The sequence below is a fragment of the Chiloscyllium plagiosum genome, chromosome 20 (assembly GCF_004010195.1).
Source record: "Chiloscyllium plagiosum isolate BGI_BamShark_2017 chromosome 20, ASM401019v2, whole genome shotgun sequence".
In the NCBI taxonomy this organism is placed as follows: domain Eukaryota; kingdom Metazoa; phylum Chordata; class Chondrichthyes; order Orectolobiformes; family Hemiscylliidae; genus Chiloscyllium; species Chiloscyllium plagiosum.
Window position 1 is genome coordinate 30,435,012 of NC_057729.1, and position 22,757 is coordinate 30,457,768.

General features: G+C 42.9%; 2 protein-coding genes across 3 annotated transcripts in view; one reads left to right on the forward strand and one right to left on the reverse strand.

Annotated features, from left to right (window-relative positions):
- The window catches only part of LOC122560134 (dnaJ homolog subfamily C member 5), a 60,109-nt gene extending 52,335 nt beyond the window's left edge, over window positions 1-7,774 (reverse strand). Inside the window, exon 1 of the mRNA XM_043710417.1 lies at window positions 7,630-7,774. The gene's annotated coding sequence lies outside the window, so the exon portion shown is untranslated. The remainder of the gene's footprint in view (window positions 1-7,629) is intronic.
- A 63-nt stretch (window positions 7,775-7,837) lies between these two features.
- Window positions 7,838-22,757, forward strand: part of LOC122560133 (glucose-induced degradation protein 8 homolog) — a 42,767-nt gene continuing 27,847 nt past the window's right edge. The window contains exon 1 of one of the 2 annotated variants that reach the window (XM_043710416.1): window positions 7,838-8,183. The gene's annotated coding sequence lies outside the window, so the exon portion shown is untranslated. The remainder of the gene's footprint in view (window positions 8,184-22,757) is intronic. The other variant, XM_043710415.1, reaches the window with a different exon arrangement.

Consider the following 22,757-nt stretch of genomic DNA (forward strand, 5'->3'; position numbering starts at 1 on the left):
TGGATCAACTGTGTAAACCTTCTCTGGACTGTCTTCAATGCCAGTACATTGTTCCATTATCTAAGGAACAAAAACTACTTGGTATTCTAAGTGTGTTCAACTGGTGCCTTGTTGGGTTTTAGCAAGACCTCTGTATTTTTATACTCCATTTCCTTTGAACACTCTGTTTACCTTGTCTATTAAATACTGAAATCTTATCCTAGCTGTTGTGATTCATGCACAAAAATGATCAAATCTGTGCACTGCAGGTTTCTATGGACTTTCTCCATTTAAATAATATTGAACTCGTCTATTTTTTTTCTGCCAAAGTGCATCATTTCACATTTGCCCACACTATATTCCACCTGCCAAACTGCCTAAATCTTTCTGTACAGTGCATCAGTAATTGCCTTCCCACCTATTTTTGCATCACTCGTACACTTTCCTGATACCCATGGCACTTCACTAGTTGCAGATTGCCATCCTGAAAATGCCCCCCTCACCCCAACTGTCTTCTATTAGTTAGCCAGTCCATTATCATTGCTGAAATACTATCCTCAATACATAAAGTACCGAATCAAACGCATTTATGAAAACAAAATATATAACATTTAATTGTTCCACTTTACCTCTCCTTCACAAAGAATTCTAGTAAGTTTGTTAAGTGTAATTTTCCTTTCACAAGGTAATTTCTTCTTGGTTTTTAAAACACAGTCACAATCCTCTGATTTACCAGAGGTCTTTCTCAGTGTCAAATTTGAAAGAAAATAAATACAATTTGTAAAATGCTTCACTGTGATATATCTTTGCTGGAGTCTCAATCATGTCATTGTCATGAGGTTGATGTCAGCCTTGTAGTTTTGAACTCAATTTTGCCTCAACTAAAGGGGAATTTCCACCTTCTGGCTTGACCACAAAGGCCTTGTGAAGAAGAAAAGTCAGCTAGCCAGTTGGAAACCCATTCCACACAGCAGATGGGTTAAATAGGTTCTAAGTGGGAAATCTGCCCTTCACCGTGAGGATGTCCCACTCTCACATGTTGCCAGCTGATTTAATCAGCCTGTGGCTAAAAACAGGCCAAGTAGCCCCAGAACACCATAGTGGACACCACAAGAGTTGTAGGCTGGCCCAATGGATCCAGTTGAGTCAGAGGCCTTTGAGCTCTTTTTTGGGGTAATCTGGAGAGAGTGGGGCAGTCAACGACTATCATTCAGCGTTAGAATACTTCTTTTCCACCCTCCACTATCTTAAGCACTTGATTAAAAGAAAATCCACGTGCGTCAAATGGTCCACAGCAATGTTACTTTTTTTTTCTGGCATCCTTAATTATTTACCTATGATGGATGCATAGACAATTTTGGAACACAGGCATCTCCTGTACAGATACCGTTAACTACAGTTATGGGAGATTTCATGGATAGTCTCAACCTAATTTCAATAAGCACAAAACAGTTCTAACTTGCATTTAGATTAAAATAAATTATGTTTTATAAACAAAAAGGTGTATTTCTGAAATAGAATGACTCCAGAATGACTACAGCAATGTGGTTAACACTTTTGAAATTAACCATCAAGCCATCTTACATTCAAGACAGCTGTTCATCGCCATGTCCTCAAAGTGGTTATGAACAGACAATAAATGTTAACACCTTGCCAGTGACTGCCACAAGCAAGCAAATAAAAATTGTTCTGATACATGCAAAAATAACCCAAGGAAACAGCAAATGGATATGCATTGAAAAATCTGTGACAAACATTTTTTTTCAAAATGGAGTGCCAACATCTGGCAACTCTTGAAGTTTGCTATTTAGGAATTGTATGAAATTTCTGTATGAAAAGACATCAATACATTTCTTGAAATATTTATACAATCAACCAACAATGTTATGTACAGTTTCTCTAAAAGATGCTGCTAATCCAAAAATAGAAACTGCATGAAAGAAGAGATACTGGGATGCCATTTTAAAAAGTTGTCAGCACTATATGTTATTAAGTCTGAAGAGGATGCATTCTATGTTGTTGAAGCAGCCTTCCAATCTTCCTTTGATCTGGTGTCATTCCCATAACAGGGGTCTGCAAGTGTGACACCCCATTCAAAAAAAGATAAACTAGAGATGATCTCGTTAAGTGTAGGCTCCTCCACCCAAGCTTTGAGGTGGGCAAACTTAACAGCACATAATCCAGGACAAATATACTGTTGTTTAGAAAGAAATGGGCCACATAATACACCTGTTAACAAAATTAAAGCCCATTGGACTAAAGGGGCATTGAAGAGACAGCTGGTTAAATCACAGAAAGCAAAGAGTAGTGATTAACAGTTGTTTATTAGACAAGATAAAAAAGTTAGCACCGATTTGACACCCAAATACCTATTGAGGATGGAGGACGGGAAAATTTGTGGCTGAAACAGCTGCTCCTTTTTTGAGGTATTGTAGGTGATTTCCTTGCATTCCAGGAGCAGCAATTATTGTCTTATGTGCTATTGCATTGTTTTGGAACTTTGGAATAAAAAGTCAAACAACGGCACTTTTAAAAGGGAGAAGGACAAAACGTAGGCAGCACATGGTCAGTGAAAGACAGAGAAAGAAACCCTCACTGCTAACTGACACAGCAGTGAATCTGCACAGTTACCGCCTTTGCTTTTTAAATTCAGGACATCAAGGTGCGTCTAGGAAAACTTAAACAGCAAAATTCAAAACTGATCTTGGAGGATCCTATTTGGGAGAGGTCACAGCACAGAAACAGAACAGTTCATAATTAATTGTAGCCTTGCTGTAAATCTACAGTAGTGAGTAGAGTGGGCTCTTTTTTGATTATATATTTTATTGAGACCTCTCGAGTAAATTCTAAAAATATAAGCCATAAGTATCAAGTTAGCCTGGAACAGTATTTTGTAGAGCAATAAGAAAGTATTATTTTTGGGTCTGCTGATTGGAAGGAGGAAAAATGGCCTTAAGTAAATTAATATGCTCTCCTTGTCCAATGTGGGAGTTTTGACAGAGTTTACGTTTTACTGAGGATTATAAATGCAATAAATGTCTTTGGTTGCGAATGTTATCAGATCGAATGGATCGGTTGGAACGACAGTTAGAGGCAATGAGGAATTTACAACAGAAAGGGGGTGTGATGGATAGCAGTTACAAGAAGGAAGAAAAGCCACAGATATGGACTTTCAGGAGAATGTAGAACAAACAGCCATGTTTCTTGTATCAAGAGAGGCTCTAATGCAATGAGGGGTACGTAGGGTTCTAAGTGATCAACTGTGTTAGGGGACTAGAAGAAAGTGAGGACTAGACCAGAGTCAAGAGTATTACCCTGGAAAAGCACAGCAGGTCAGACAGCATCCATGGAGCAGGATAATTGACATTTCAGACATAAGGCCTTCATCAGGAATGAAGCTTGTGAGCCAAAGGGATGTAGAGGTAAATGGGAAGGGTGTGTGTGACTGTATGTGTGTGGGGGGTGCAGAGGTAGCTGAGAGTGCAATAGGTAGATGAACATCGAGATAATGGTGATAGGTCAGAGAGGAGGGTGGGGCAGATAGGTAGGAAGGAAGATGGTCAAGTAGGACAAGTCATGAGGGTGGTGCCGAATTGGAAGGTTGGATATGGGATGGTGAGAGGGGAAATGAGGAGACTGGTGAAACCCACACTGAACCTATGTGGTTGCAGGGTCCAAAGGTGGAAGTTTGGCGATATAGGAAGCTTAGGACCTGCATGTCCTTGGTGGAGTGGGAGGGGGGAGTTGAAGTGTTCAGCCACGGGGCGTGGGTTGGTTGGTGCGGGTGTCCCGGAGATGTTCTCTGAAGTGTTCTGCAAGTAGGGGTCTTGTCTCCCCAACGTAAATAAGACCGCACTGGGAGCAATGGGTACAGTAAATCACATTTGTGGAAGTGCAGGTAAAACTCTGATGGATGTGGAAGGGGAGGAATGGGTGCAGGTTTCGCAATTCCTGCAGTGACAGGGAAAGGTGCCAGAAGAGAAGGCTGGGTGCAGGATGACTACAGAAATTGAGGGTTTGGTTAAGAAAAAAAAGGAAGCATAGGTCAGGTATAGAAGGAGAGATCGAGTGAATCCTCAGAGGAGTAAAGGCAGTCGGAGTATACTTCAGAGGGAAACTGGGAGGGCAAAGAGGGGACAGGAGGTAGCTTTGGCAAATAGGGTGAAGGAGAATCCAAAGGATTTTTACAAATACATTGAGGAAAAAGGGTAACTAGGGAGAGAATAGGGCGATAGTAAATGGGTATTTTGCACGGTGTTTACTGTGGAGAAGGACATGGAAGATATAGATGGTGACATCTTGAAAAATGTCCGCATTAGAGGAAGAAATGCTGGATGTATTGAGATGCATAAAAAAGTTGATAAATCCCCAGGACCTGATCAGATGTACCCTAGAACTCTGTGGGAAGCTAGGGAAGTGATTGCTAGGCCCCGGCTGAGGTATTTATATCTTCGATAATCATGGATGAGGTGCCAGAAGACTGGAGGTTGGCTAATGTGGTACCACTATTTAAAAAGGTAGTAAGGAAAAGCCAGGGAACTATAGACCGGTGAGCCTGACTTTGGTGGTGGGCAAGTTGTTGGAGGGAATCCTGAGGGATGGGATTTACATGTATTCAGAAAGGAAAGGGCTGATTCGAGATAGTCAACAGGGGTTTGTGCATGGGAAACCATGTCTCACAAATTTGATTGAGTCTTTTTAAAGAAGTAACAGAGCATTGATGAGGGCAGAAGGGCAGACTTGATCTATTATGGACTTCAGTAAGGCATTTGACAAAGTTCCCTATGAGATAGTGATTAGCAAGGTTAGATTTAATGGAATACAGGGAGAACTAGCCATTTGGATACACAACTGGCTCAAAAAGTAGAAGACAGAGGGTGGTGGTGGAGGATTGTTTTTCAGGGTGGTGGTGGAGGATTGTTTTTCAGACTGGAGGCCTGCGACAAGGATTGTGCTGGGTCCACTACTTTTCATCATTTATATAAAATGATTTGGATATGAACATAGGAGATATAGTTAGCAAGTTTGCAGATGATACCATCTCTTCCCTAGGGTGAGGGAGTCCAGAACTAGAGGGCATAGGTTTAGGGTGGGAGGGGAAAGATACAAAAGGGACCTAAGAGGCAACTTTTTCACGCAGAGGGTGGGGCCTGTGTGGAATGAACTTCCAGAAGATGTGGTGGAGGCTGGTACAATTGCAACATTTAAAGGCATCTGGATGGGTATATGAGTAGGAAGGGTTTGGAGGGATATGGCCAAATACTGGCAAATGGGACTAGATTAGGTTGAGATAGCTTGTCAGCATGGACGAGCTGGACAGTTGTGTCTGTTTCTATGCTGTACACCTCTGACTGTGATTCTGGAACAACCACTTTCGGATGTACTATGACAACAAATTTTGTAATAGGAATTTATTCTCTTAAAAAATTGATGTTTTTGAAAATTCTCTTCCATGAAGCCTTAGACTATTAACAAGTAAATTTGCTAATTGATTTTTGATTCACAAAGGAATCACCGATTATGTGTGACAGAAGCGTTAAGATCACAATCTGCTCAACAAATGATCTTATTGACTCAGAGAGCAGGTTTGAGGGTCCAAATGGTCCATGCCCTCTCCTGTTCTTATCTTATGGAAGGCAGAATTTAAAAGTTTGTTTACTACATTTCCAAGTATCATGTTTCTACACTGAACAAAGATAAAGGTACTTCAGAGGACATAGGTTTGTGAAAGGGGCAGATAAAGTTCAAACACAGGATGTACAAAGTGCTGTAGCTTGTTAGAAAAAAAATGCAGTAAAGTGTGAGTTACAATTTTCCAGCATGAACTGGAAAACTCATTCACAAATCTTTGAAGATGACAAGAAAAAATGCAATGAGCTGGGTGTTATAAATTGAGCACAGTACAAAAGCAATGCTAAACTTTTATAAGTTACTTGATGAGCTTCAGATCGGAAGAATGTGTCCAGTTCTGCACGCATTTCTTGAAGGATGTCAAAGGACGTTTACTATCATGTCAATAACAGTTATTCAGAAGACTAAAACAGCTTGGAATGTTATCCTCACAGCACAAGGAGGTAAGGGCAGATTTAGTTAATGATTTTGAAGAATAGGAAGAAAACATTTTCACTGGTAAGAGATCAGTAGCTGCCAGACTGAGGTTTTAAACAATCTGGAATGGAATTAAGGGAGGTTTTTTTCCAAAAAAAAAAAGGGGTTGTTGTAATATGGAACATACCAGAGGGAGTAGTGAAAGGAAACTGAATTAATATTTTCGCAAGGGTCTTGGTTATAAACTTGGAAAGGAAAATATGTAGGGCTATGACCAAAGTGTATAGCCCAGACTAATTAGCTGGCTCCTTTAAAGAGCCAAATAGGCACAACAGATCAAAATGACCTCATTGCATTGTACAGTTTATCATAATTGAAATTAGATAAAATGCTTGTTACATATTAAATCCTGAAAAAGTGAGAATTCTGTAGGTTTACAACTTCATTACAGGCACTGTCACTTTAATTTCAGTAAAATAAATAATTTGCAATGAAAAAAATCTATTCACTTTTGGTTGATAACATTTGGCATTTCTGTATCACCTTCAACTTTGTTGTGAGGATTTTACCTTAAATACAGAAGAAACCTGTTGCCCATACTGAACAACAGAATTCTACATAACTTAATACAATTAAGTTACCTAGATTAAAAAAAAAGCCATTAGGAGTTGCAACAGTATAGCCACCACTGCAGCTCAATAATAAAAATTGCTCATGCTCTACGTGCATAAAAATAGACATGCAATTTCTCGTCATATGCAAAGAGCGGTGTTACATTTATGCGCTAAATATATGATTCATGAATGCCTCATCTAGAATTTGCACTAGCTATTAAATTTACAGCACAAAAAAGGCAAAATACTTGTAAATTCTCCCTGAATATAATACACATTTGAAAAATGAGTTTTCACGGAGGGATGTGCTACATTTTTAAAACAAAACAAAGATTCGGCCGGGGAATGATTAACAATCTATCCAAGTCCTGTTACACAGGCTTCCCCATCTCTGGAACTGGGACGAGCTGGGATTGCTCAACTCGCCGACGTTCACCATTTGCAGAAATCCAGGACACCGTGCCCGATCACTGACGCATTTTGTGCGGAAAGGTGTTGAAAATCTTGCCCTCGATTGATAAACAAGTGATAGCCAGAGACTAAGACGAATTTGGCACCGCCAACAATAACCCAACGGTTCAGAAGCTTGCATCCACGGCGACAGTGCATGCGATTAAAAAAAACTGCAATGCTGCTGCGCTTGATCCAAACCCTGGAGCTTCTCATTCAAAAACCTGTGACTGTTGGTCCGCTGGGTCCCCTTCACCATTTCCCCCTCCCCCCCAAGTGCTAACATATCACTTCAATGTTAAGAAGTCATCACAAACTAGCAGGCTTAAAATAAAAGCGTTTTAACGGTGCAGGCGAACTAAATCCTTCCCAAATCCAGAGCGGCACAGATTTATAGCGCTATCTGCGGCAGCAGATTAGACCCAACGCCATCATGCAATGGCTCAGATCGCAGGCAACAACTAAAACACCGGCAATGGGGCAAAGCAGGGGCGGACTACAGGGTCAATACGGATTAAAACCCGACGGATTTTACTACCTTCTATTCTTGCTCGTCTCTCTCTTTCTGGCGAGTTAGCTTTCCTCAAGCTCTTGCGACATGAACCATATCAGAGATTTCCGTCAGCGCTTCACCTTTCGCACAGCTTCAGCGTCTCTTCACTTCCTCCCTTTGCCCCTCCCACCTCAGCCGGCCCCTCATTTACTGTCGGCAGAGTCAAAAAAACGTCCCGCTGCATCCTGGGAACTGGAATCCCGCCCACCCCAAGCGCTGACCGTTGAGCCGGCTCGCGGACGCAGACGCGCACGCGCCGTTCCCCTCTCTCAAAGCTGTTGAGGACACCCTTTCCCAAAGTCCCAAACCCCACCAGGCGGATAAGTGACAACCGCGTTCACCAATAGTCAGCCGCACAAGCCGAGTGGGCGGGACGGTGCCCAAACGCTCCAAGGGAAAGCCACCAATCAACGCTAGGAAAGGGTGGCAAGCAAGTTCGGTTGCGTCTCGGTCACGTTCAACCAAACTTTTGTTTGAAAGATCGCGAGTTTTCCTGCCCTGCGGTTCCTGGGTACAAACAAAAATCTCCCACACTTGAGGTAGGTGCGCTAGTTTTAAAATTCAGCTTCTGACTGAAAACCGCTTTCGTTTTCAACCACTGTGTACGGTGAAAATAAACTAGGTTCCTAAATGTTCCCGTGATTCTGTATTTGCTGAGAATGTTGTTGTTTACCTGTGGCAAGTTTTTTTTTGTGTCTGGTGTACGTAGGCCTTGGCGACGCAGTGACTTTTCTAACGCTCTGCTGGAAATCCTGTCGAGCAGCACAAGCTTTTCACTTCCATTTACAAATTTATTACCAATATAAACTTGGTTCTGTCGCAGTTCGTTTTAAGCCTTCATTATAACTCAAGCTTTGAGATTATGAGGCAATCTACAGTTTTGAGATGAAAGTCTTGATTTTTTTATTCGAATTTATGCTTAAAAATTAGAGGAATTGATGCAGTTTGTTGAACTGGATGTACAGACAGTCGACATGTACCTACGTCAAGACATTTATTATTTAAGTACATATAAAGCAGAGGTTTAAAAATCCTTGTACCTTCTGTCGTTTATGAAAAACAGAATGTTTTGAACAGCGGTATATCATTTTCGATCTTGGTTAAAGGACAAATTTATTTCTCAAAATACAGGAACGTGAAGAATTTGTGTGTGTGTTTACATTTTTAAATGTGAGCAAATAGAATTTCACACTTATAAGTGAGTGAACTTGCATTTTTCAGTTAACTTTCTATACTATAGATGCATCGATGCGACGTCGATTACCGTGGAGTATGAAGAAGATTAGATTAGATGATTTACAGTGTGGAAACAGGCCCTTCGGCCCAACAATTCCACACCACCCGCCGAAGCGCAACCCACCCCTACCCATTCCCCTACATTTACCCCTTCACCTAACACTACAGGCAATTTAGCATAGCCAACTCACATAACCTGCACATTTTTGGACTGTGGGAGGAAACCCAAGCAGACACGGGAGAATGTGCAAACTCCACACAGTCAGTCGCCTGAGATGGGAAATGAACCCGGGTCCCTGGCGCTGTGAGGCAGCAGTGCTAACCACTGTGCCACCGTGTATTGAACACTCAATTTCCTGGTGAAGGGCTTATGCCCAAAACGTTGACTCTCCTGCTCCTCAGATGCTCCCCGACCAGCCGTGCTCCTCCAGCACCACACCCCTTGACTCGATCTCCAGCATCTGCAGTGCTCACTTTCTCCTAATCAGTGACTCCAGTCTAGCAGCTTTACAAGTTGTGATATCACAGTAGTCTGCTTCATCTTGCAGACCTTTAAATTTCAGCAATCTACGTAGACGATTTGGAGTTGAAGACCACGTGTAGTGTGTCAAAGTTTGCAGATGACACCAAGATGAGTGGTACAGCAAAGTGTGCAGAGGAGTCTGAAACTTTGCAGAGGCACATACAGTTTGAGTGGATGGACAAAGGTCTGGCAGATGGAGTACAGCATTAATAAATGTGAAGTCTTCCACTTTGGTCGGAATAACAGTAAAAGAAACTATTATTTGAAGGGCAAAACATTGCAGTGTGCTACTGTGCAGAGGGGGTGGGTGACCGACAGAAGGATGGTCGGCGGATGCTGTTAAAGTACAGATTTCAGACAGCCCAGGGAGTCCTTGTGGACTCAGACCTGTAAGCCTCTCTTGGTTTGTCCCGGAGAATGGTGTGGAAAACAAATATAGTTTAAAAATTGAGTTGAAAATGCAATTACAGGTTTTTAGATAGATTTAGTATAACATACTGTGAAGGTGAGGGCAATTTAAAACATGAAGTGTTAAAAGGAAAAGCAGCTGTACGTGAAGTGTGGGCAAGAAATAAGGTGGTAACAAAGTCTAGTTACAAGTGATTGGTGAGATGGGTAAGAGTGATAAAATAAACTTACTAGGACATGGGCTGACAGGTTAATGACTTGAGCACCACACCAGGCTTGTATGGATGGTAATATAAACTCTGAATTGATTGTAATTTATGCAGAGTAGAGGCTGTCAGTATATTTAAGAAATCATATTTTCGGACCCGTGAGTCTGGTTTAGAATTTTGATGCTAGCTGGAAGGAGAGGTTGGAGGAGTAATTTAGGTTTTATGAAAATGGGAAACAGAAACAGTCATGGAATGGTGATAGCTGAAAAAATATCACTCCTGGTTAACCTGTCAAGTTGCTGTATCTCTGCACTTAGCTTGATGTTTCAATTGAGGAGTTGATGGAGTCAAAACTTGAGACTTGTAGGTGTAAGTAGAATCTGCTGCTTTTGATGACATAGCGTTTATATGCTTTCAAGACCAGACACTCAAACCCTACTCAGTCCATTGTAAAGAACATCATTTATATGAAAGTATATCTGCATTGGCTATTGTTGTTGGTTCTGAATCTTTGTTTTTTTGTCAGTCTGGGACCAATCATATAATGCTTCTTCAGCTGGGGGTTTGCTTATGGTTTTCAGATGCTGTTATTCCACAGCTAAATTGAGGCAGAAGATTTGGGTCCAGTTTTTTGGAAGAAATTCCTGTAACACCCCTTTCAGAATACAAGAAATGACATGTCTTTAAATCGAAAGTGCTGTTTTAAATTAGCTTGTTGCATGTTTTTGAACATATCAGGTTGCTAACAAAGTTTAGATCTATATTGTTAAATCTTAGAATTTGGCCTTCTAATGTAGTTGTGCTGTGACTACACAGGTGGTTGAAGGAGCAGCGCTCTGAAAGCTAGTGTTTCCAAATAAACCTGTTGAACTATAACCTGGTGTTATGTGGTTTTTAACTTTGTCCCCTCCCAGTCCAACACCGGCTCCTCTACATTATGCCTATCCTTAAATTAAGTGACTTTCAGCAATTTCCATACCCGGTTCAGAGTCGACCATATCACCGCAGATGTTACGGTATATGGGGACCTGGCCAGATAAGGACAAGAGATTTCCTTCCTGAAACGATCTCTGACTAAGCCCGACTCTCTGCAACTGGATCCTCAGTTTCCTGACCCACAGACCACAATCAGTGAAGACTGGGGGCAATATTTCATCCTCAGTAACATTCAATACTGGAACCCGCATGGGTGCGTAGTCTGCCCCCTACTGTACTCACTGTATCCTCATGACTGTGTCGCCAAATATCAGACTAATGCCATTTACAAGTTCGCTGATGACGCCACCATAGTCGTTTTTTGAATCATATAAGTTGGAATAGGATAAAGTACTGATCTAATGCACCAAGGTAACTGTTTGATATTTTGGTGTAGCAAAAATAAAATTTGCTTTTGACAAAATATTTCAAGTTACGTATACACTTTTTTTGTTATTGCCTTTATATGATTTATATTGTGTTTTCTGTTAAAAGTACCAGTTAGCATAATCAGTGATTCTCCATTATTTACAGGTATTTATATAACTTCATAAAGTCTAAGGACAGAAATGGACAATGTGACCCAACTGGTCTGTACTTCAAATAAGCCTTATCCACCCTAGCCCCTCTAAAGCTATCAATGCATCTTCCAATTTGCAAGCTCCAGAATTGCCAGATTAATGTGATCATAAAATTAGATTCAAGAGTTTTTACAGCATGTGATTTGATTTGACTTACTATTTTCACGTGAATAGTGAAAAGGTTTGTGTGCAGTACAGGTAGATCACACCATACAAAGTGCATTAGGATGATGGAACAGAACAAAGAACACAACGTCATGTCTGCAGAGAAGGTGCACAAACAGCGCAATCAACATTAAATTTAAAATCTGAAGCCTAATACCAGCAGGGAAAGAAGCTATTTTTGAATATGTTGGTACATGTGTTTAAGCTTTCGTATCCTCTGTCCGATGGAAGAGGTTGGAAGAAATTATAACTGGGCTGGGACGGGTCTTTTATGTTAGCTACTTTCCCGAGGCAGTGAGAAGTTTAGGTGGAATCAATGGATGGAAGGTTGGCTTGTGGATGGACTTTGATAAGGTGCCACACGGGAGGCTGCTGAGCAAGGTGAGGGCCCATGGTGTTCGAGGTGAGCTACTGGTATGGATTGAGGATTGGCTGTCTGACAGAAGGCAGAGAGTTGGGATAAAAGGTTCTTTTTCGGAATGGCAGCCAGTGACAAGCGGTGTCCCACAGGGTTCAATGTTGGGGCTGCAGCTGTTCACGTTATATATTAATGATCTGGATGAAGGGACTGGGGGCATTCTAGCAAAGTTTGCCGATGATACAAAGTTAGGTAGACAGGCAGGTAGTACTGAGGAAGTGGGGAGGCTGCAGAAGGATCTAGACAGTTTGGAAGAGTGGTCCAGGAAATGGCTGATGGAATTCAATGTGAGCAAATGCGAGGTCTTGCACTTTGGAAAAAAGAATACAAGCATGGACTACTTTCTAAATGGTGAGAAATTTCGTAAAGCCAAAGTACAGAGAGATCTGGGAGTACTAGTTGAGGATTCTCTAAAGGTAAACATGCAGGTTGAGTCCGTGATTAAGAAATCGAATGCAATGTTGTCAATTACCTCAAGAGGATTGGAATATAAAAGCACTGTTGTGCTACTGAGACTTTATAAAGCTCTGGTTAGGCCCCATTTGGAGTACTGTGTCCAGTTTTGGTCCCCACACCTCAGGAGGGACATACTGGAGTGTGTCCAGCGGAGATTCACACGGATGATCCCTGGAATGGTAGGTCTAACATATGAGGAACGGCTGAGGATCCTGGGATTGTATTCATTGGAGTTTAGAAGATTAAGGGGAGATCTAATAGAAACTTACAAGATAATACATGGCTTGGAGAGGGTGGAAGCTAGGAAATTGTTTCCGTTAGGCGAGGAGACTAAGACCTGTCACAGCCTTAGAATTAGACGGGGTAAATTCAGAACAGAAATGCGGAGACATTTCTTCAGCCAGAGAGTGGTGGGCCTTTGGAATTCATTGCCGCAGAGTGCAGTGGAGGCTGGGACGCTAAATGTCTTCAAGGCAGAAATTGATAAATTCTTGATGTCACAAGGAATTAAGGGCTTCGGGGAGAATGCGGGTAAGTGGAGTTGAAATGCCCATCAGCCATGATTGAATGGTGGAGTGGACTCGATGGGCCGAATGGCCTTACTTCCGCTCCTATGTCTTATGGACTGGCCTGTTATCCCAACTCTCTGCAATTTCTCATAATCCTGGGTAAAGCAGTTGCCATACCAAGTTGTGATACATCCTAATAGAATGCTTTCTGTGGTCCCTCTTTAAGAATTGGTAAGTGTCTTTAGCCTCCTGAGGAAATAGAGGTGTGGTTGTGCTTTCTTCACCGTAGCATCAATGTGGTGGATCAGGACAGATTGTTGGTAACTATCACTACTCGGAACTTGACGCTTTGGACCATCTCCACCTCGGCACGATTGAGGTAGATAGGGGCACCTTGCTTTCTGAAGTCAATAACCGGCTCTTTCATTTTGCTGATGTTGACAGAGTGATTATTATGTTTACATCATGCCAGCAAGCATTCTGTTGCCTGTATTCTGTCTTGTCATTGTTCGAGATTGACTTATAACTGTGCGTCAGTGAACTTGGAGATGGAGTTACGACAGAAATTGGCCACACAGTCATGAGTGTATAGGGAATAGTAAAAGGTACACAGTCTTGCAGGGCACTGGTGTTGAGGATTATCGTGGAGGAGTTGGTGTTGCATATTCTGACTGCAGTCGGTGGGTCAGGAAATCAAGGATTCAATTGCAGAGGATGGAGTTGAGAGCTCGGTCTCGGAGTTTGGAGATTAATTTGGTTGCAATTATGGTGTTGAAGGTAAAGCTTTAGTCAATAAGTAGGAGCCTGACATTGTTTTCCAGATGTTCCAGGGATGAGTGTAGGGCCAGGGAGATGGAATCTGCTGTGGATCTGTTGCAAAGGTAGATGAATTGGAAGGGATCGAGGTAGACTGGGAAGCTAGAGTTGATGTGAACCATGACTAACCTCTGTTGAAATTAAATCAACTCAACTCAAATGCTAGCAAGAGCAAAGAAAAAGTTTGTGTATTGTGTATTGAGTCGACTCTGCAGGGTCGACTCAATACATTTGGCAAAACGCCTCATGTAAGGGGTGTCTGAATAACTTTCACATATTCCCGTTATACTAAACTTCGCTTATCCTTATCACACCTTGAGGCCAAGAGCTTGGAACATTCGAGCTCCTTTCCACATATGGAATTGTTTTTTCTCATTCCTTGACTGTTGCTATGATAGTTTACTGTCCTTGTGAGACTACTGAGAGTCTGGTTTCACTTCATATTTTTCCCTGACTTTGCTTTTCTGTCTGCCTGCAAGACTTTGCAAGGTATTCTTTTACAGATTTCACAATAAATGTTAACTTTCCACTACACTTCCCCCCCCCCTTGTCATTTTATGACTACAATGACAAAACCAAAAAAAAATGTACAGAGCCAGATAGCTATACATCAAATTGCTTAGGGAGCACCAGGCCTTTCCTCAGGTGTGCTTCATATGGCGTGATCTCTGCCCCCATTATGTCCTTGGGTGGTGTCAATCCACTATGGCTGTTATGGACTTCAGTGAGACGGCTAAGATACTGGGACACTGTCTCACCTTCTTGTTTGCACATTGCAATTTTGGTCATGTCCATTCAGACTGGGAATGCCTCCCTACAGGCGGTTGCTAGTGTTGCAACAAAAGCATCAAAGTCTCTGTTCTCCTCCGCTTGCGGGTTGGCTACTCTAGCATGGACATTTTGCAGCTGGCCAATTTATGCTTGCTTTTGGTGACATCGACAGCCAGTTTTTGTCCCAGGAGACGTCTCATCTCATGTGACGTGGGACGGAACTCAATACGAACTTTGTCACTTCTTCTTCGAGCTTATTACCTCCAACCTCACATGGTCAGGCAACTGCCCATAGGCACTTTCCAGTTCCTTCATGGTCCATGGCTGGTGGACCAACATTGAGTACCCTTCTGGATCTGCAACTTCAACCAATTGTGCATGCAAAACCACCTAGTTAGGCGATCGTACGCAGTACTCCCGCCGTCTGTCATGGGGTGATCGTGAACAGGCCCTGGATACCCTTCCATCTTGGAGTGGCCATCCTTCTTTTGGGCTGCTTGCTTCAATTGGTTGTGAGTACGAAGTGCTACCGGTGATCCAGCAAACTTGGAGGTAGCGGCCGCTGACTTGGAACCTTCATAGGGGGGCTATAGGTCTCGGAGGGCTGTCATCAAGGTCAGGATCTGAAACAGATTTAAGATACTGTACAGCTTCATTAGGTTGTTTTCCGCACGTGTCTGCATGTGCGCTGGTGTTTTTATGTGTATTTGATCTGTCTTTTACTTGAGGTTTCCTTTTCCTGATATCAGCCTCAGCTTTCCACATGTTATAAGCACTCTAATTCACAGATTCTATCTTTCCCTTCCGTTTCTCCTCTCTCTCCTCCAACTGCGACCTCCATATTTCCAATTGCCTTTTACTAAAACTTCCTCAGGAAAACCACATTCCTTGATCCACAATTCTAACTGTTTTACAGACTCTGGGCTGTAATTACTTGGAATGACCAACCAAAAATACAATACAATACATGCTAAGTCCTGTGTGGACCCTCTTTTTGTTTGCTCTTGTTGGAGCCTATTTTCACCGTTACTGGAAAAGTGTTCAGTGCTCTCTGTACCGTTATCTATTCCCTTTGACTTTGCTTTTACCTCCGGAGGGCCCCTCTCGCATTGGACGCGTCCGTCTCAATGCCTTGATTTTCATAAACCAAGAAACCACGTACCCGGTACGTCTTTGGTGATTCCAAGTCTAAAACCACCCCTTAAACTTGCTGTCTCTTAAGCACTCTAGAGACAGCAATCTCTTCCCTTGAGTTTTACTTGAATACCGCGTGAGAGTTCACTGGACTCTTCCTGATTTATTTATTCTATTAAAACGAGTCTCTGTAGGATTACGTAAGCTACGACTCTTACCCCGACCCTATTTGGTTCAGACCCCGGTGCTGGGGCGATCCACAAATTCCCAGTCCTTTCATGCAAAGGGGCCAATTCAGCACTAGGGATGAAGTGAAAGTCCTTCAAAGTGCTGGCGCCAACGCCTCCTGGAAATCTTCAGAATCTTCCCCAGTCATGGGATCCCGAGCATGCCCCCGAGTTTACTGTCGTGGAAATTAAATCGACTGGACTCAAATGCTAGCAAGAGCAAAGAAAGTTTATTTTGGAGTCTGCAGGGTCGACTCAATACATTAGGCAAAACGCCTCATGTAAGGGGTGCCTGAATAACCTTCACATATTCCGTTTATACTGAACTTATCCTTATCACACCTCAAGACCACGAGCTTGGAACATTCGAGCTCCTTTCCACATATGGAATTGTTTTTTCTCATTCCTTGACTGTTGATATGATAGTTTACTGTCCTTGTGAGACTACTGTGAGTCTGGTTTAACTTTACATTTTTCCCTGACTTTTCTTTTCTGTCTGCCTGCAAGGCTTTGCAAGGTATTCTTTTACAGATTTCACAATAAATGTTAATTTTCCATTACACTTCTTGAAGCACTTCATAATTATGGAGGTCAGAGGCACCGAGCGATAGTCACTGAGGCATGCTGCATGAGTTTTCTTTGGCATCAGGAAGATGATCTTGTTGAAGCAGGTAGGGACTTCAGATCATAATAAGGAGAGGTTAAAGATGTCAGTGAATACTCTGCCAGCTGACACGTGTCGGATCTGAGTGCAGAGCCAGAGACTCCACCTGAGCCAGTTATTTTCTGTGAGTTCACTGTCAAAAAGGTCGATCTGACATCTGCAGTGAAGACTAAGAATGGTGTCCCGTTTGCACCCCTCAGTCGAAGCAAAGCACTTAGAGACACTGTTTTACCTCCTTCATCTTGGAGGGAGAGAGAATAATCGCCCACGTGTGCTGGGACATGAGTTCTCAATCTTCTCTCTTGAACAACAGTTTCTATTTTTTTTTCTCTTTTTATTTCTTTTCTTTTTTCTCTTTTTTTAAATAAAACCCCCACACTACTGCCTAACTGCGGTGGTGTTTGTATTAGAGTGGTGCTGGAAAAGCACAGTAGGTCAGGCAGCATCCGAGGAGCAGGAAAATCGACGTTTCGGGCAAAAGCCCTTCATCAGGGCTTCATCAGGGTTCCTAATGAAGGGCTTTTGCCCAAAACGTTGATTTTCGTGCTCCTCGGATGCTGTCTGACCTGCTGTGCTTTTCCAGCACCACTCTGATCTAAACTCTGGTTTCCAGCATCTGCAGTCCTCACTTTTGCCTAACAAAAATAACTAGTCTGTTACAGGAAATAGAGTTTGAAGAATCCTCCCATGTGGGGAAAAAAATCACCAGTAAAGTTCGTAAATCCACAGTCCTTAGTGAGCACTCCATCGCCTCCATGTCGAGTGGAAACAAGCCAGTTCTCCCAAATCTCCTTTAGTAAAGTCCAACCTGAAAACAAAACTCAGGCTGTCCTTGTGCACCACTCCTTGGAGAAATCTGAATTGGATTAGGGCTTCCACCGACATCCTCCTTCGACTGACCGAACTGGTCCTCACCCTGAACAACTTTTCTTTCCAATCCTCCCACTTTCTCCAAACAAAAGGAGTAGCCATGGGCACCCGCATGGGCCCCAGCTATGCCTGCCTCTTCGTAGGGTATGTGGAACAATCCATCTTCCGCAACTACACTGGCCCCACCCCCCATCTTTTCCTTCGCTACATTGATGACTGTATCGGCGCTACCTCGTGCTCCCACGAGGAGGTTGAACAGTTCATCCACTACACTAACACCTTCCACCCCGACCTCAAATTCACCTGGACAGTCTCGGACTCCTCCCTCCCCTTCCTAGACCTTTCTGTTTCTATCTCAGGCGACCGAATCAACACGGACATCTACTACAAACCAACCGACTCCCACAGCTACCTGGACTACACCTCCTCCCATCCTGCCCCCTGTAAAAACACCATCCCATTCTCCCAATTCCTTCGTCCCCGCCGCATCTGCTCCCAGGAGGACCAGTTCAAAATACGTACAACACAGATGGCCTCCTTCTTCAAGGACCGCAATTTCCCCCCCGACGTGGTCGACGGTGCCCTCCACCGCATCTCCTCCACTTCCCGCTCCTCCGCCCTTGAGCCCCGCCCCTCCAACCGCCACCAGGACAGAACCCCACTGGTCCTCACCTACCACCCCACCAATCTCCATGTACAGCGCATCATCCGCCGTCACTTCCGCCACCTCCAAACGGACCCCACCACCAAGGATATATTTCCCTCCCCTCCCCTATCAGCATTCCGTAAAGACCACTCCCTCCGTGACTCCCTCGTCACATCCACACCCCCCACCAACCCAACCTCCACTCCCGGCACCCTCCCCTGCAACCGCAGGAGGTGCAAGACTTGCGCCCACAAGGATATGCAGGTTTTTGGACTCCTCCATCACCAGACCACAACAACACGACGGTTGGAGGAAGAGCGCCTCATCTTCCGCCTAGGAACCCTCCAACCACAAGGGATGAACTCGGATTTCACCAGTTTCCTCATTTCCCCTACCCCCACCTTGTCTCAGTCAAATCCATCGAACTCAACACCGCCTTCCTAACCTGCAATCTTCTTCCAGCCCGGCACCGCCTTCCTGACCTGCAGTCGTCTTCTTGACCTCTCCGCCTCCATCCTACTCCGACCTATCACCCTCACCTTGACCTCTTTCCACCTATCACATTTCCAACGCCCCTCCTCCAAGTCCCTCCTCACTACCTTTTATCTTCTCCTGCTGAACACTCTCTGCTCATTCCTGAAGAAAGGCCTGTGCCCGAAACGTCGAATCTCCTGTTCCTTGGATGCTGCCTGACCTCCTGTGCTGTTCCAGCAATAAAGTTTCAAATGTTAAATACTTAACCAAACTGACTAGACTTTTGGAGATGCTTCAAATGGAAGATACCAGTGCATCTGAGTATGCATTGCATCTGCAGGTATAGCAACAGGCTAGGTGAATGCAGCATTCTTTGCTGCATCTGCTCCTGCTCTGCAGTTAAATATAAGAAAGCCAACTGGCCGTTGTGATGTGATGACCACTTGATCAGTGAACATGATCTAATGTCCATAGGAAGGCCACCGACAAAAAGCGCACCGCCCTTCTCTTCATTGTTGTTGTTAGTTTCTTCACTTTTTGTGCTCATGATTGGGGAGCTGATTGAATCCATTGGATCAGGCTGTGAAGGGGTGGGTGGTGGTCTGAAGGCATCCTTTACATGTGAATGGAGAAATTCGAGAGACTATGTTAGCTGCTGAAAGTATCTTTGCATTTCCTCTCACATTCCTTCCTTGCCAAGGTGGTTATCAGTATGAAGACAGTCACATATTTAACCGCACTAAATTGCGTCTGCCTATTTCAACATTCTTTGAATTCTTCAAGTCTATTACTCTGTTCACTGTGACATTATTAAGTTTTATACAATCCGTAAGCTTTTAAATTTTACTGCCTAAACTATTCAGTCAATTATAAACAACAATCAGTGGTCCTAAAATCAAACCCTTGGGTACCTCATTAAGGTTATTCAAAAATTATTTTCCTTGGACAAGTTGATACTTGGGATAATGTGAAAGCTGTCAGGAAAAGTATTTCAAAAGTCTGGAATGGCAAGAAAACAAAAAAATGTTTCCTGTGCTTTAGCTATTGAAGAGGCAGTTTCAGTTCAGATTTATATCTCAAATATTTAAGGGAAACAAATGCTGAATATTTTAAAATTTGTTCTCCAAATGAAACTTCCCAAATAAAACAGTCTGAATTACAGTGGCAACTTTGGTAGAGATCAACATTCTTTGAATTTGCAATAAGAAGAGGGCCAATGAAGTCTTAACAATAATTAACAGAATTGAAACAGCTCAGCCTCAAGTTTTAATATTCTCTCAAATCTTAACAAAACATTAAACTCAAAGTGCACTCTTTTTGTGAATAATCTGCATTAAAACACAGCAGCAAAGATATTTTAATACAATACTCTCATCTGGCTAAAGCATGACCACTGACCCAATGTTTTTTTTAAACGGTATTGTAGGATTTCAAACAAGTCAGGGGCTCAAGGCATTGAATCAATTGGTTTTAAGGTTACATGTTGATAGTTTTAAAAAGGACATAATGTTGTACAATTTTAATGTAAAAACAAAATCTGCCCCATTACATAGCCTACTAAACACATTGAATTGAGATCCTAATTCAAACAAGACAAAACAGTTACTTGAAAGGATTTTTTGAATCGGGATTTTAACAAACCAAAGTTTTTAAACGTCAAACACTCTCAGCATGTCATAATTTGCATTGAAACTTTCCTTTTTCAACCAAGTATTAGTACAACCTTAATTTTAGCATTTTCTCTTTTTTGCATCCCCTCACTGAAATTACACTTCTAAAAGAGACAGCCCTCGCACCGCAATCCAAGCCACTCTCTTCCCCTGAACAAAGACTCGCAGAGCCTCAAATTTCACCACTAGGCGACTTTAACCCCTTCCTCACTTTTCTCCTCACAGAGGCCCGAAACCCAATTAAACACAGAAAACTCACACAGAGAGCTCAAACTCCAGCATAGAGCGGACAACTCGAACCTCAATTATCCCACCCAGGGGATTTGAATCCAAGTACTGCGCAGAGGACTTGAACCTCTGTTTGTCAGCACGCTTGCAAAATTGTCTTTCGACTGAGCTAATTACCATTTGAGGAATCTGTAGAATAGAGAGCGATCGAGGGAGTGCACCATCTCTGGCACACAGGAATATCGAGACCGACCAAGATTTAAAATCTTGTGGACCGGTCCGTCCCGTCTCGAGACATCGATGTTCTGGGCAACCGTTGACACCTTCTGATCGTAACTATTTGTTTGGATCCTGCTGACTATGCTCGATTATCCGAAGATCAATTATCCAAATTTCGGATTATCCAAAGAAAATCTCAAGGTCCCGATAGAAACACTACATCAAAGAGGTGTTTTAACACTGATCGCGTCTTTTGTTTACAATGACTAAAAATGAACTCTGTTTACTGAAATGCTGCTGAGAACGGTCCTGGACATCGATGGGACTGTCGCCGAATGACTGAGCTCTTGCTGTCTCTCCGCACTTTCTCTGGAGTTCTACATAGGGGTGTACCCTAAATGCCCGTTTCCCACATAATCTTTCCAACATTGTCCTAGACAGCGCAAAGGTGAAACCTGTCAAAAAGGTGTGCGTGTGTCTGTGTGTGCGCGAGTGCTACATTGAGACTCAGCCTCCCAAAGACAGCAGCAGTCTTACTGTTGGTGTCCAGTCCAGTTGCTCTGAGGGGCGGTGTGCTGCTGCCTAGTCTCCTGAACATGGAGCGGACTTAGCAAGTGCTCACTGTGTCAATCCCATTGAACCGATGGGGTTGGGGGGAGGCTTCAGCAATGCTGCAGGTCCCTTGCACACAAGTGTGTGTCTGCTCAGAAACAAACCCTGAGACACAGAGGGAGCGAGGAAAAAGGAAGCTTCAGAAAACTCGAAGCCCCAGAGGAGAGCCATTGAATCAATTAACCGAATAATCAATTATCTGGACACAATGGTGCCTGCCCAGCTCATTCGGATAATCTAGGTTCCTCTGTATTGTCATCCCATTTCTCCCCCTCAGTCGAAACAAAATGATCAGAGACATAGTATAGTTTTACTTCCTTCATCTTTATTCCAGGCCTGGAGGGAGAGAGAACGATCGTCCATGTGCGCAGGGACATGAGTTTTCTGTCTTCTCTCTTGAACAACATGAACAAATGAATTATATAATAATTTTACAGGCAGGAGCATATTAATTGGGTGACCGTTACAATCGAGTGTCAGTAGCAAACATTAAGTCATCTGGTGTTACACATTGAATGCTCTTGACTGGCTTCACATAATGAATACTTTCACCTTGTTAAACTGACCCTACATACTAAATGCTTCCAATTTGTTAAATGGCTCTACGTATTGAATGCTTTTCCACCTTGTTAACCCATTACCCATGCCCCCAGCACCCCATTGTTAACTGCAAGTTTTTAACTGATCTGGGTCATGTTCAGCTGAACCTCTCTTGTTTCAATAAACTTAACTCTTTCCCTGCTCATACCTGAAATGCATTCTCAAGGAGACAGGTGCATTTGAGCCTGATTGGGCAAGTAATGTGGTCTCACTAACCACCTGTTCAAAATAAGCATAGAATGCTTTGAGAGCGTCAAAGAGGGATGTAATTCTGCCCATTATTCCATTCTGTTTCATTATGTAGCTTGATATATTGTGTAAGCCTTGCCACAAATGATGGGTGTCCATGTGGTAAGTTTGGATCTCTAGCTTCGTCTGGTATTGCTTTTTGGTGTCTCTAATGGCCTTATGTTGGTCGTACATGAATTTCCTGTAAAGGTCAGGCTCGTGTGACTTGAACATTTCACACTTGGACTTCAGATTAACTTCTTTGGCAGGCAGATTTCTACAAACTTGCTAATGAAGTCTGTAACAGTAGTGGTGTACTTATTTAGGTTGGCTGCTGAATTCTCAAATGTGGCACAGTCCACTGATTCCAAGCAGTCCTGCAGAAGTTCTTCTGCTGCCTCAGACCAGCACTGTATTACTTCCTGTAATCAAACATTCATCTGTTCTAATTCTATTTTCCAGCAGTTTGCCCAC